Consider the following 13,478-nt stretch of genomic DNA (forward strand, 5'->3'; position numbering starts at 1 on the left):
TTTACTCATAGTGACTCTCATGAATAATATATATATATATATATATATCTTAAAATATTAATTCTTTGAGATATTTGTTTCCATATCTAGATCAAATTAAAAAATTAATATATGAATTTCTAGATAGTTTAACTAAAAGAAAATAAATTTCGAGGTAGATTGACTAACCCATCCCGATAAATCCAAAGTTGGTGGTGCATTTGAACTCATAGCCTTTTTATATCACCGCGGAAGCATAACTTGCTTCAGATCTCCAGATAATTGCATTACAAGTTCAATGTACTCTATTGCTTTGTATAAAGATAGCTATTACTTTTACGTTCTATCTTAAGCATGTACACAAGAATTTCAGAATTTTTCTATAGTATTTTTTTCTATACTCAAATATTTTAGCCAGCATAACTCAGCCTTTAGACATCTTCTACATTGCAGGTAGGTTATGAACAGATCCAAAAGAATGTGAAATTTTCATTAGCAAACTCATTATAGGTTAGCTGATCGATGACCTCGGATTAACTAGTAACTTGAACAACAATTTGGCCTAATACTCTCAGACATGATATTGTAACCTATGAAGCGGCTATATTAATTTATAAAGTACATAAGCAACACTCATATGTTACAATATATATATAAAAAAGGAAGTAAATACATAACACTGACAGTTGCATACATTAATCACAACATACTGTACAGATACATACTCTGAATAAATTGGCGTTCATAGCAAAAAGATATAATCTCATAGCAAAAGCATCATAATACCACATGTCAATATAGAAAAATCATTCATCACCACAAACTATAATATTACCATATTATCATAGAAATGTCATCACTACACCAATCCAATAAAATAAAAGTAAAATGTCATCACTATAAATCATAATATCATAATATAAAAATATCATCACTACACATACCACAATCTAACAAAATATTATCATACGCCAACACCAAGTCCATAAACTAAAAGCTAGGTGGAGAAAAAAAAGTAGGTGGATGAGAGGGATTGGCACCGAAAACCATCTGGATCAAAAAAAAATTTACACCTTATCATTGGTAATCCAAACAACGCTCTCAACTTATCTAGATTATCCACAAAAAAGAGATAGCATTCGCCAAAAAGACTGTCCTCAATGCCTAGCTCAAGAACTAAAGTAGCAATCTCATCCTCTTTAATAGGAAGTCGGTATTTTCTTATTGATGCTTCAATAGCATCGCAACACTCTTGAGCCCATCCTTTAAAATTTCAACTTCATCTATCTTAGCTTTTCTCTTAGCTTTTTTAGATGATACATCATATCATTGAGAGCATGTATCAGGCGAAAAAGGAGAAGAGTCAAAGAGAGAACTATGCACGTTGTGTATGTCGTCGCCAGTTCTATCACTATAATTTTCATTGTTACCATTTTCATCATCCTCATGAATCGACGCTTAATTTATTGATACCATGTAATCTATATCATCAATATCATATTATCTTTCCTTCTTAACCTCTCTCTCATCTTAAAAACTGTCTCAGCTTGTTCACCGGTCGCTCTATTAGCTCCATAAAGCAAGCATAGTTTATCATAGTTGAGAAATGGCTTGTTCCTCCATTTTTGAGCCTTAGAATTACTCTACAAAACAACAAATAACTTTAATAAGATAACCTGAATGCGAGAAAAGGGTTCCAAAAAAAATTTAATCCTTAAAGTTAATAGATATACCTGAATCAGTGCATCACAAACTTCCTTTTCAACATCAAATATTTCAGTCTCTGGATTTTAAGTAAAACCACTCAAACCACCCTTAAAGAAGTTCAACACTGGAGCGAACTTCTTTTTGACATATTTGATATGATTTTTCAATTTTTTCTTATCAAATTTTTTGTCCTAAATTTTTTTCGTATCTCTTGAAGAATGTTGTCATATGCTAACATAGTGAATGTGCTGTTCACTTGATTTTTAGAATAATTTTGTTGCAAGAAGGCATCTAAAAGATCATCATTCATGGCATTTGTCCAGATAATACAATCTTCTTTGCTATTTAATTCTAAAGATTTTCTTTTAGGTGCTATATGGATACCTATACAAAATTAGCATTTACATGCGCAATATAAAAAGTAGTTATACAATGAAGCAGTTAACTTTATCATCCATCACATCATAATGAGAATGAAACATATTCAAATATTAAAAATTTCTTAACCATACATAGGTTCTGGTAAAATGAAACTAAAGTACAATACATGATAAATTTTTGATATTATAAGCAATATAGAGATAAAAAATATTATATCATGTCCATCCACATAGCAGCTGCTATTGAGTTTCTAATCTCTTCTCCTCTATGTTCATCCTCTGCATCATCAGAAGACTCAGAAACAAGTTTTGGCTCAAGATATTGATTATTAAGTTCTTCATCTACTTCAGAAATAAGTCCCTCATCTGGATCCGTACTCATCAAATAGTTATGTAAAATAGAACATGAAGATTTGCTTATGTGTTTCAACACAAAAAAAAGGTTCATCGGCACTATGATTGAAAATCGCTTCTTAAGTATGCCAAATGCCCTTTCAATTGTATTGCATAATGATGCATGTTGAAGGTTAAATAACTCTTGCATGTTTCTTGGTGGATTTTTGAAATACTCTTTTACATGATAACGTACTCCTTTATACGACAAAATTATTCTATCCTTAATCATAAAGCTAGCATCAGCAAGATAAAATTTTTCTAAAAAAGTACACTCATCATATATGTACTGTAAGGAATATATTTGTATTTAAATTGTTCTGTTGATTTAAACTTTTACCTTGTGAATTTTTTAGTGAAAATCTTCGTGTTAATGTATTATTTAGAATCCTAAAGTCAGATGCAGTCCCTTCTCATCCAAGTAAAATATAGATAAATTTGAAATCAAAAGTACAAGCAGCCCAAATATTTTAGATAGGATAATCCTTCCTACCCTGATACCTAGGAGCAACTGTAGGAGAAATTTTTGCATGAACATGTGTTCCATCAATTGCACCAACACAATCCTGATATTAGAACTTTGTTACTTGATGAGATATAATATACATATTATAAAATAACTTATAGTTTAGAGTATATCTTTCACCTTAAAAAAAGAAAAGAATCGAGAGCTATTAAGTATTTCTGTAGGGACTTGAGATCCATTGGGTTGTTGTTCGAATTTTTCTTTTAGTTCTATGATAGCCTTTAAAACAGTATGGAAATGGTGGCTAATTGTCTCCCCATATTGGTTAAACATGAATTGTATGAGACGATTCTTGAGTTTGTGCCCCATTAGCATAAGAAACATAGCAACCTGTTCTTCTATAGTCACTCATCGTGTAGGTCGAAGACCGCCCCCCGATCTTAAAATGTGACATAATTGATAAAAGGCCATTATTCTCATTCGATAAGTATTATGACATTTAACATCATTAGCAAGATCAGCAAGCAATAATCGTCGATCTATATCTCTCTTCTTTATAACTTCTCTAGAAATTTTAAGTTGCTTTCTCTTAAACCTTCGGCATAAGAACCACCAATAAATAATAACACAAACAACTTATGCCGCAGCCATACGATGCAATTGTTGTAAATTAAAAAGCTCATCATCATTGATATAAGCCATGTTATAAAGAATCCACCATGAAATAAACCTATAGCAAGTAAAGGGCAATCATAATTATCATCAACGTAACAATGTAGAGAAGACCAGTTTGTCAAGCCTATGTTCTTATATCCATATCATATGAATATAGCACCCCCCCCCAACTAAGCTTAATCAAAAGATTAATTATACCTTTAAACATCAAAACATGATGACAACTCTTGTATCTTCACTTATTTTCGCTCAATTAAGGTATTAAAGGAAAGCCTATACACTTACAGAAGGTATAGAACTATTGCTTGATGTTAGTAATTAAATTTCAAAATGCATAACTTGCTTGCCATCCATTGATACTATTTATTCTTACAATCTATTAGGGAGAGCTAAAATATCCAAATCTATACAGGGCTGAAGAACAATGATGAGACTATTACCTTGATGAATTTAAACTTTGCCTTTGTGAATCGTATGTTGCTTTCAGAGTCTTGAGTGCCTCTTTAGCAACCTGTGAAATATAAGCAATTGACTAGAAATTAGGCATTTACTTGGACATAAGAGATAAAGCACTTTGCGAGCTAGATTTGTGACAAAACAAGTATGCGTGAAGCTCCAATAAATAGCAAAATACATGACCTTTCAATGGGATGTCAATATAAACTCAAGGTATGGTACAAAAAAAATGTAGCACCACTTTTATAATGTAATAAATTCAAGAGATAGATGAGTTATCGCATTAAATCATTTTCAAATTAATACATTCATATTATTATGTTTATCGGGAAAAAAAAATCTTGATTTTGATATTATGTTACAAAGAAATCATAAGATTAATATTATGTTACAAAGAAACAATAATATTTTGATATGGTGAATGTGAGTTGAATCCAGTTCCGCTAGATCAACACCTGAGAGCATCAAAACGGGCAGGCATGTAGACCCATCTTTCATCTCTGTGCACCTTACCATGCTTCCTTCTTCTCACTTGGTCCAGAGCATCAGCTTATTCTATAAAAATACATATTTTTTTAGACAAAAAGGATTGAAAAATTTAGAGAACGGATTAAAACTATTTTACTTAAAGGAAATTTCATAAAGATTCATAAAAATAAGAAACAAGATGGCTAATTAACAAATGAATTGGAAGAAATTATTATCCTTGATCAGATAATTATAATCTAATTTTTTCTTAATCAACAATTTTTTTCAGCAAATGTTATCACCATTTCAATGGCATTGAAATGTTACCAAGTGATTACAAAAAAAAATCAACTTGGGAAAAACAAGAAATAAAAGATCAAAAATATTTTGGACAAAATAAAATATTAGCTCTTAAAAAAATATTTTAGATCCTACATAAAAAAAATCTAGATCTATTTAGAGATTACCGTCAGCTCAGACACTGACAGGTTTTGAATCACTGTCACTGGAATATGCATTTTAAAGATCGTGATATCTGGATTTATGTGAGAAGGAGTAGCCTGTGGGTGAAGAGATGGCTATAGAATTTTTGAGCTATACAAAGAGCAAAGGGATGATTGAGAAGATAGAGTATATAATGATCTAGTTATAATTTTAAAGTTTTATTAAGGATAAGTTAGGAAAGTAAAAATTAAGCATGAACCTTTTCCTCCGTTACACCTCAAATCGAAGGGTACAGAAAATTAAGTAAGTGAGGGGTATGAAGGGATTGAGAGAACCCTTCTCTACCCTTCCTTACTTCTCAAAAAATTTTACCAAATAGGAGTTCATTATTTACCCTCCCCTTCCCTTATGAACCACTATGTACCCCCCATCCAAATAATATGTAAAACCTCATAGGACCACTCACATCGCTGCAACTCGCATATAATCCAATATGCTTGAGAAAAAACCCCAATCGAAATCTAAGATACCCCTCCGATCTCCCTTAGGCGGAAACTTAGGCGAAACGAGAAATTATTACATGCACCAGTGCAAGTGAATCAGGGCAAATCCCGGAGCATAGGCATAGTGGATAGCGCGCAAAGTCCATTGATGATATACTAGTAAAGCTACTTATCATAAGCATAGCCTCTCTCTGTCGCATCTCTTCCCAGATCTTCAGCACAAACACCATATTTACCAAACCTCGAAAACCTCATCAACAAAAGCTTAAAAGCTTTCATTGACAATTTACAACCTACTTTTTTACTCTTTTTATAAATCATCATAGCAGTATAAGGTGGTCCAAAACTACACAAAAGCTCGATGAAATCAGTAATTATGCCAGTATTAGATAGAATTCCTTGGTTCCACATCTTCCCAAACATTTCAAGAGCATCCGCCACTCTTCTAACTTTTAGGAAAGCACTAATCAATCTATTGTATGTATGAATATCTGGCACACAATTCTTTTCAGACGTACCCTTGTAGTATTGAATACAGTTATCCAAATCTCCAACTAAAATAGAATTAGAAATCATCGCATTATAAGCCATGGTATTTGAAGCACAAACTTTCTCCTCCATCTTCTAAAAAATATGAACAGCATCATCAATCATTGTCATGCCTCTAACCCAAAATCATGAGTTAGAGGTCATGACAACCGCTATAAATTCATAGAGAACTTTTTCCATAAGCATGTAAGGCACCTCGTCATGTTATCATAAAATAACAATGAAATGATTAGTCAATAGATTAACTCTAAATTTTAACAATCTAAATTACAACTTTAATATCTCAATAAATTTAAAAATATTCACAATATTTTACACCAAATTCAATAAAATTTTCAAACTAAAATAAAGGCATCGAAGTTTTACTTTTAATCACTCTCCTGTACATATTTCCTATATCATCTTAGTTTGCAAGATCAATAAAAATAGTAAACTAGAAGGTAATAAGCTAGACAACCTCGTAAGTAATGATCACTTCAACTAGATTAAATCAGATAATAAAATAAATAATTATTTATAAAAAATAAGCATATAAAATTCATCAGTTCAAAATCAATTTCTATTATATAATATTATCAAAGTATTATTCATGTCATATTCAATCTTTTTTCAAAATTTGAATCTTAGGAATTCAATTTTTTTCAAAATTATCAAATTCTCATCGACCATGAACTATGAGCACATTATCCTTATAGTATAGGGGTGCAAATGGATTGTATCAGATCAGATCATGAATGACCCCGATCTAATCATGTTCTTTGATCGGATCTTCATATTAGACCCAGACCCAACCCACTAGAAGATTAGATCGAGTCGGATCGGATCCATAATCAAATGTTTTGACCCAATAGGTCATTTGGGTTGGATCGGCTGTATGTATAATCTAGCCCTAATCCATGAAATATGGATCCGATTCGGATTCAAATTAAGTCTGAGTTGGATCGTAGGTCAAATTAACCAATAGGCATTAGCTATAGCTATTCAATCGATTCTCATGATTAGAGTTGAAGTTGATCTTACAAGTTTATCATCTAATGACAGTCACGACATAATAATTTTTGAAGTGGTCATCAATATATGACAATTACATTCCAAGAAAGTACCAAGATGTACCTCATGTACATATGGAAGCCGATCGTGGGATATAACTGAAAGTGAAATATCCATTTCTTACTAATCTTCTAAATTTATTGAGTTGGAAAGATTGTGTCGGTTTGATGTGAAGGATTTTTTATGGAGGTGAAAAGGGAAAAAGAAAATTTTTGTTGGAGACTCTATTAGCTTGAACCAGTTGGATGCCACTCAATTGTGGGGATGAAAAGGGAAGAAGATAACATTGTGTAGGTGGGCAGTCCACTGTATTTTGTGCCTAGCCTATGTTAGTATATAATAGATTTGGTCATATAATGGATTCGGATCAAACCGGGTCATTGAGCATAAAATTCATATAAACCTAAAAATTCAAGTGGGTCGGGTCGGATCGGATCAAAATTCAATAAATCCAAACTCATCCTAAAAAATAAAACAGATCCAATTTTAAAATCTGATCCGAATTTGCAGGTCTTTTTAAACAGTTCGGATCGGGTCGAATCTCCATAGGTCAGATCGTGGATCAATCCAATCCATTTGCAGCCTTACTATAGTAGGATCATCACACCGTATGTCATCTTGTGACAAGCTGTGAATCATCTAACAGTAAAGTCTTTTAAAACTGCTGGTTTTGCTGACAATTTATCGCTGGTTTCATGGGTGATATAGACTCTCAAGACAAATCAATTTTCAATATATTAGTCTCTATTAGTAGGGTCCTCCACATAATTCAGGTCATCTCAAGTCAACTTTGTTTTTATAATTTATGTTTCTTATTTTAGTTTGATAAGAATATTCATAATCATGTGGTATCGAAAGCAATGAAGTATAATGCACAACAAGATCTTTCAATCATGCTTTATCATAACATTTTAAAATAAGATATTTTTAATAACAAAATATCATTCATCAAATTCATGCGTTATTTCATAAATCAGATCAAGAAAATATTTTATAAATTATCGATACATCTGAAAAAAATGAAACATTACTTCTCATACATATTCCAATAAATTCATATAATTCTAGAATTTTTTTTAAAAAATCTTTGATTCATAAATCATATCATAGTATCCCATTATTAGACATCTACAATCCTATATATAATCAAAACCAACAATCAGAAAGGATATAAATAATTAAAAAAAATAGGATTAACGGATAGTTGCATCCAACAGTCTAGATTGGTCCAGTCATCTAATTTTTATCCAATCAAGATCTAATTATGACATAAGTGGTTCAGAGTCTATTTACTGGATCAACTCGGATTTAAAATAATAGGATTGGGAATCCTTTATTGAGTTTATAAATTAAGTAGAGAGTTAAAGTCAAAGAAGAGAAAAATTAATAAGATATAACAAAACTGATCAGACGATACAGCCCAATATCTCGATCGGTCCAATCAAGATGATCTAATCAAGTCATACTTAAACTAATATATAGATGATTCAAAATAAAATTATGGATGATCAACTCTAACAGCATCCAATCTGATCAAGATGGATACTAGCACGATGTTCGGCAATTATGAACCAAAATCTTTTCATTAGAATCATTCAACATCATTAATCTTCTCAAAATTCTATAAAATTTTAGGAGAAAAAAATAATTTAGAAAGAAAATCATGTAAAGAGAAAGTAGAGAGGGCAGAGAGAATTAGAGAGAGAAATAGAGAAAAGAGGAAGGAGAGGGAATTTTTTTTTTTTTTCTTCTCCATTTGTTCTTAACGGAACAGAAGACTCACGTTCCCCCATTCCTTCTCAGATAGGAGACCTCCCATTGACCGTGGCTATGGCCAGCAATAGCTAGGGCCATGGCAACGTAACAGATGGCAACCCACCAACGATCGATAGCGAGGATGGCTGGGAAAAAGGGAGGAGATGACAAAGTTCTATATTTGAAAACAGGGGATTCTTCTGGTCTCCCTTCTTTCCCAAAGTGGGGGATCTTAAGCGGTGATAGCCGTGACCCGAGATTCAAGCCACTGGCATGCAGATTGGGAATCACTGATCGACGGTCAGCGATGATGATTGCCGTCGAAAAATCAAGGAAATCAGGCAGAAAAAAATCAGAGAAAACAAAAATCGAAACAGAGCATTGTTTTCTGAGCCTAAAATCGGTGATGGCCAGTCAAAATCCATGATCTACGATCATGGAGGATAGGGAGAAGATAATTCAAAGGAATCAAGAGGGCCTTACCTCATTTTTTCAATGAGGATTAGCCGTGGTGATAGGAAAACAACCCGTGAAGAAGCTCGACAAATCAGTAGTGAACTTCATCTAATCTATGCTCTTCTAGTAGGGAATTAAAGAGAGGGGCTCTTAAATAAAGCTGGGAGGGTGCTGGAATCCGGTTAAAAATCAGATATATATATATATATATATATATATATATATATATATATATATATATATATATATATATATATATATAAATGGAGATCTCTCAACAGAGAAGTCTCTTTTGATTGGGTTCCATCGACGTCTGGCCCGAATAGAAGGTTTGGTTGGACCAAGAGAGGATGCGAACGACGTAACGATTTTTTGGGCTTCGAAGAGAGTCATTGATTGATGGGTGGACGGCTGTGACGATGTGTTCGATATGATAATAAACCATGTTATCGCGTACTCAAAAAAAGAACAAAAAAAAGTGCATGATCGTTGCCATTAGTTTACCATGTGGAAGGGAGAAATGTACCATAGTGTGTTGGAACTTGGAAACGCATGGGACCCACCTACGTAATGTGATGTGAGGTTCATCGAATCTCCGGTGCGATTGCCGTATACGCATCGGAAACTATAATTATATCATGCGAGCAAGTAAGTGGATGTTCCATGATATAATACTATTCCATCACTCGGAAAGTTATCCCTGTTAATTATTTTTCGGCTCTCCCTATGGTTAATTTTGTATTTCTAAAGAAATCAAACAAAAATCAACAAAGAAAAAATAAGGAATAATTTTTTTTTTCCCATACAACAAAAACTCATAAAAAAACAAAAGAATCATTAATTATCAAAAAACCAATTCAAAGAAATACTTAATGATAAAAAATAAATTAAAATGACGGAGCAAATTTAAGAAATCGATATAACATAAACAAACAACCTCACTACACTTCATTAACGTCAAATTCGACCAAAAGAAACTAAAAAAAAAAATCTTTTTGCAATAATAGACATCAGATCTAACTAAACTAAAGAAAAATCATATAATATATTACAAAGAAATCTTGAGAGGATCCAACCAAAGGAAAAATCTGAATAAAAGAAGTTAAAAAATCATAATAAGAAATCCTCAATATCCAGCACAATCAAGCACTTCTATCAAATAAAAATATAAAATTTTAGTGAATTGAGTCCTTATTGAGATAGGAAACAAATGACAAATTTATCTTCCTCTGATAAATTTAAGAATTTTCAAACTTTTAATATCCAAGTTAATTATTAATAGTGATTGTTCCTCAACGAAGGTATTCCATGTGGATGAAAAAATTTTAAGCACACACTTATACAGCCTATTCCATGCCTTGCCTTTTTGCTGAAGATGGGAGTATCCTGATGAAAATTATGACAGATGACTTAGAAAATATAACCTTAGAAAACATAACCTTTTTATATCTCAAAATTGACATAGATTTAATATATATATATATAATAAATAGAATAAAATAGTTAAATAAAATAAAATATTTTTTGAATATTATATTTTTTAAATATTTTTAAAAATTTATATTTTTATTAGAACATTCGATATCATCCATAATATCTTTTATATTATATTAAAATTTTAATTTATAAAAATATTATTTAAAAAAAATAAATACATGCCATGCATCGCATGGGGTTCTAAACTAGTGCCTCAATAAGGTGATTAGATGTAACATTATTAGGGTTTAATCCTTCAGCCATCATCATTGTCCAATAATACTCTATTTTGTCAAGTCTACCAAACTTGGCCCATCGATCGATAATTTCAATATATGACATGTTATCAGAGACTAATTTTCCTTTCATTCTATGGAAAAAAGAACTAGCAACCCTGACATGAGATCGAGACCTATATGAAGTGACTCCAAATCAAATTTAGCTCCAATATCTTCCAATCTACTGAAAAATTGAAGTGCTTTAAACACTTGTTATGCCCTTATAAAGCTATCCATTATAATCTCTAAAGTTTCTAAATTGGGTTCGATCACATTGTTCTTCATCTAAGCCAATATTTCTTTCATAAACTCAAAAAATTTTCTTCCCAGCGCCTTCAGCATTACATTAAAAGGTTTAAATACAAGATGACATATTTGGCTGCTCTACTACCAAATTAAACAACAAAATGATTGCCGCACCTCCTAAATTTTCCCTATTTAATACATCTGTGAAGATATCGGCCATGACATCAACACCGATTGATGATAGAGAGAATTCGATAGTGGATTTATCTTTGAGTTTCTAAAGGAAAACCCTTCTGAGCTTCTCCTCAATTGAGAGGAGGCGATCCCTGATGCATGTTGGAGTTGACTCTTGAGCTAGATTCATTGCAAAAGCACAAAGATTCAAGGTTCTAAGGTCAATCAAGAGGAGATCAAAGAACTCTTCAAGGATGAATTGCTTGAACATCATGGGACATGATGGTCCAAAGGCACTCGAAGACTCCTCAAGGAGATTTATGGAGAGAAACCAAGGGGAGGAAGAGGTAAAGAAAGGATGCTTGGTTTTACAAAGAGGGCAGACATGCCCTAGAATCTTAGGGTTTGAAACACTATTGGAGGAAGAGGAGAGAGATAGGTCAGGATTGCTTGATATCGGGATGGCAACAGGCACTACAAAAATTTGACTATTAGTGATAGCATTTTCGTCGTTGCTAATGTAAAGTATTAGCGACGGTATTACCAATGATAATTTTTTCATCGCTAATAATTTTTTTACTGATGGCTATTAGTGATGGCAAAATAGCCATCACTAATAATATTTTTTACCGATGATCAATAGCGACCAAAAAATAAACCATCACAAAAAAAAATATTTATTAAATTATTAGCGACGGTGGAAAGAGTATTAAAGATGGTAATTATCGTTGCTAATGATCATTAGTGATGACACAATTAATGACAGAATTAGCCATCACAAAAAAAATTATTTATTAAACTTATTAGTGATCGCAGAAAGAGTATTAGCGACAGTCCGTCTGTAAAAATCATTAGCGATGACTATATTAGCAATGAATATTCTATCATAAATAATAATTTTTTTTATTTATTAAACTTATTAGCAACAATAGCAAGATTATTAGTGATGGAATATGCCATCATTAATAAGAGACAGAATATAATTATTTTTTTTTTTTTCTCTAAATATAATATAATTTTGAAATCTAAGATTTATTTTTATCATTTATTATCTAAATAATTATTATTAGAGTATCATTATAAAAGATCATCTCGATCTGATAGTTCTAGCTACGTCGATCAATAAAATTTGATTTCAACGATCATGAATGATCACATGATGATATGATGATAGAGATCACTGATGGATTCAAAAATTTTATAACGATGATCTTGATGATATTCTAGTATAGTATTAAAATTTTATTTCAATCAGATATCATTATTATGATCAATTTAGTATGAGATGATTTAGATCGTTAAATAAAAATGAATGATCAAAAGGCCAAATGGCTATCGATTATAAGATGATTTTTTAGATAAATGATCTTTACTATCACTTTAATTGTTTATATGGTGATGATTATAAAATTCAAACTGTACGTATATGAACAATCCAAAACTATATATCTCTTGATACTCATTCTTAAAGTCCTTAAATAATTATAGTTGTGCTTTTGTAAAATTTACTTAGTGTAGATGGTTCATAGTTTGAATTTTACGATCATCACCATATAATGATTAAGTAATAAAAAAAATTATTTAACTAAAAATTTATCTTAATCAGATACTGTTTGGCCTTTTGATCATTCATTTTTTATTTAATAGTTAAAATTATTTCGTGCTAAATTGATTATGATAATGATATCCAATTGAAGTAAAATTTTGATAGTATGCTATAAATATCATCAAGATCATTGCTGTAAATTTTTAGATCTATCAATAATCTCTATCTATTAGATTATCATGCGATCGTTCATGGCCATCAAAATCAAGTTTTATTGATCGACTAGCAAGGGCTATCGGATCGAGACAGTCTTTTGTGATGATACTCTAACAATAATTATTTAGATAATAAATGATGAAGATGAACTTAAATTTTAAAATTATATTATATTCAAAAAAATAAATTTTTTTTGATAAAAGTATTAGCGATGGCTGTAAGTTTTTAACGATAGATTTTATTATTGCTAATATTTTTACT

At 31.4% G+C, this 13,478-nt stretch overlaps 2 non-coding genes and 1 pseudogene across 2 annotated transcripts; all 3 read right to left on the reverse strand.

Moving 5' to 3' along the window:
* Nucleotides 1-4,475: 4,475 nt before the first annotated feature.
* On the reverse strand, nt 4,476-4,585 carry LOC140858324 (small nucleolar RNA snoR100). The gene has a single exon (XR_012141888.1). It is a non-coding gene; the product is annotated as a small nucleolar RNA snoR100 (small nucleolar RNA).
* A 175-nt stretch (nt 4,586-4,760) lies between these two features.
* On the reverse strand, nt 4,761-4,836 carry LOC140858321 (small nucleolar RNA Z155). Its single transcript, XR_012141886.1, has one exon. It is a non-coding gene; the product is annotated as a small nucleolar RNA Z155 (small nucleolar RNA).
* A 731-nt stretch (nt 4,837-5,567) lies between these two features.
* Nucleotides 5,568-13,478, reverse strand: part of LOC105045169 (small ribosomal subunit protein mL104 (rPPR9)-like) — a 65,234-nt pseudogene continuing 57,323 nt past the window's right edge.

This window comes from Elaeis guineensis, chromosome 5, assembly GCF_000442705.2.
Source record: "Elaeis guineensis isolate ETL-2024a chromosome 5, EG11, whole genome shotgun sequence".
Taxonomy (NCBI): Eukaryota; Viridiplantae; Streptophyta; class Magnoliopsida; order Arecales; family Arecaceae; genus Elaeis; species Elaeis guineensis.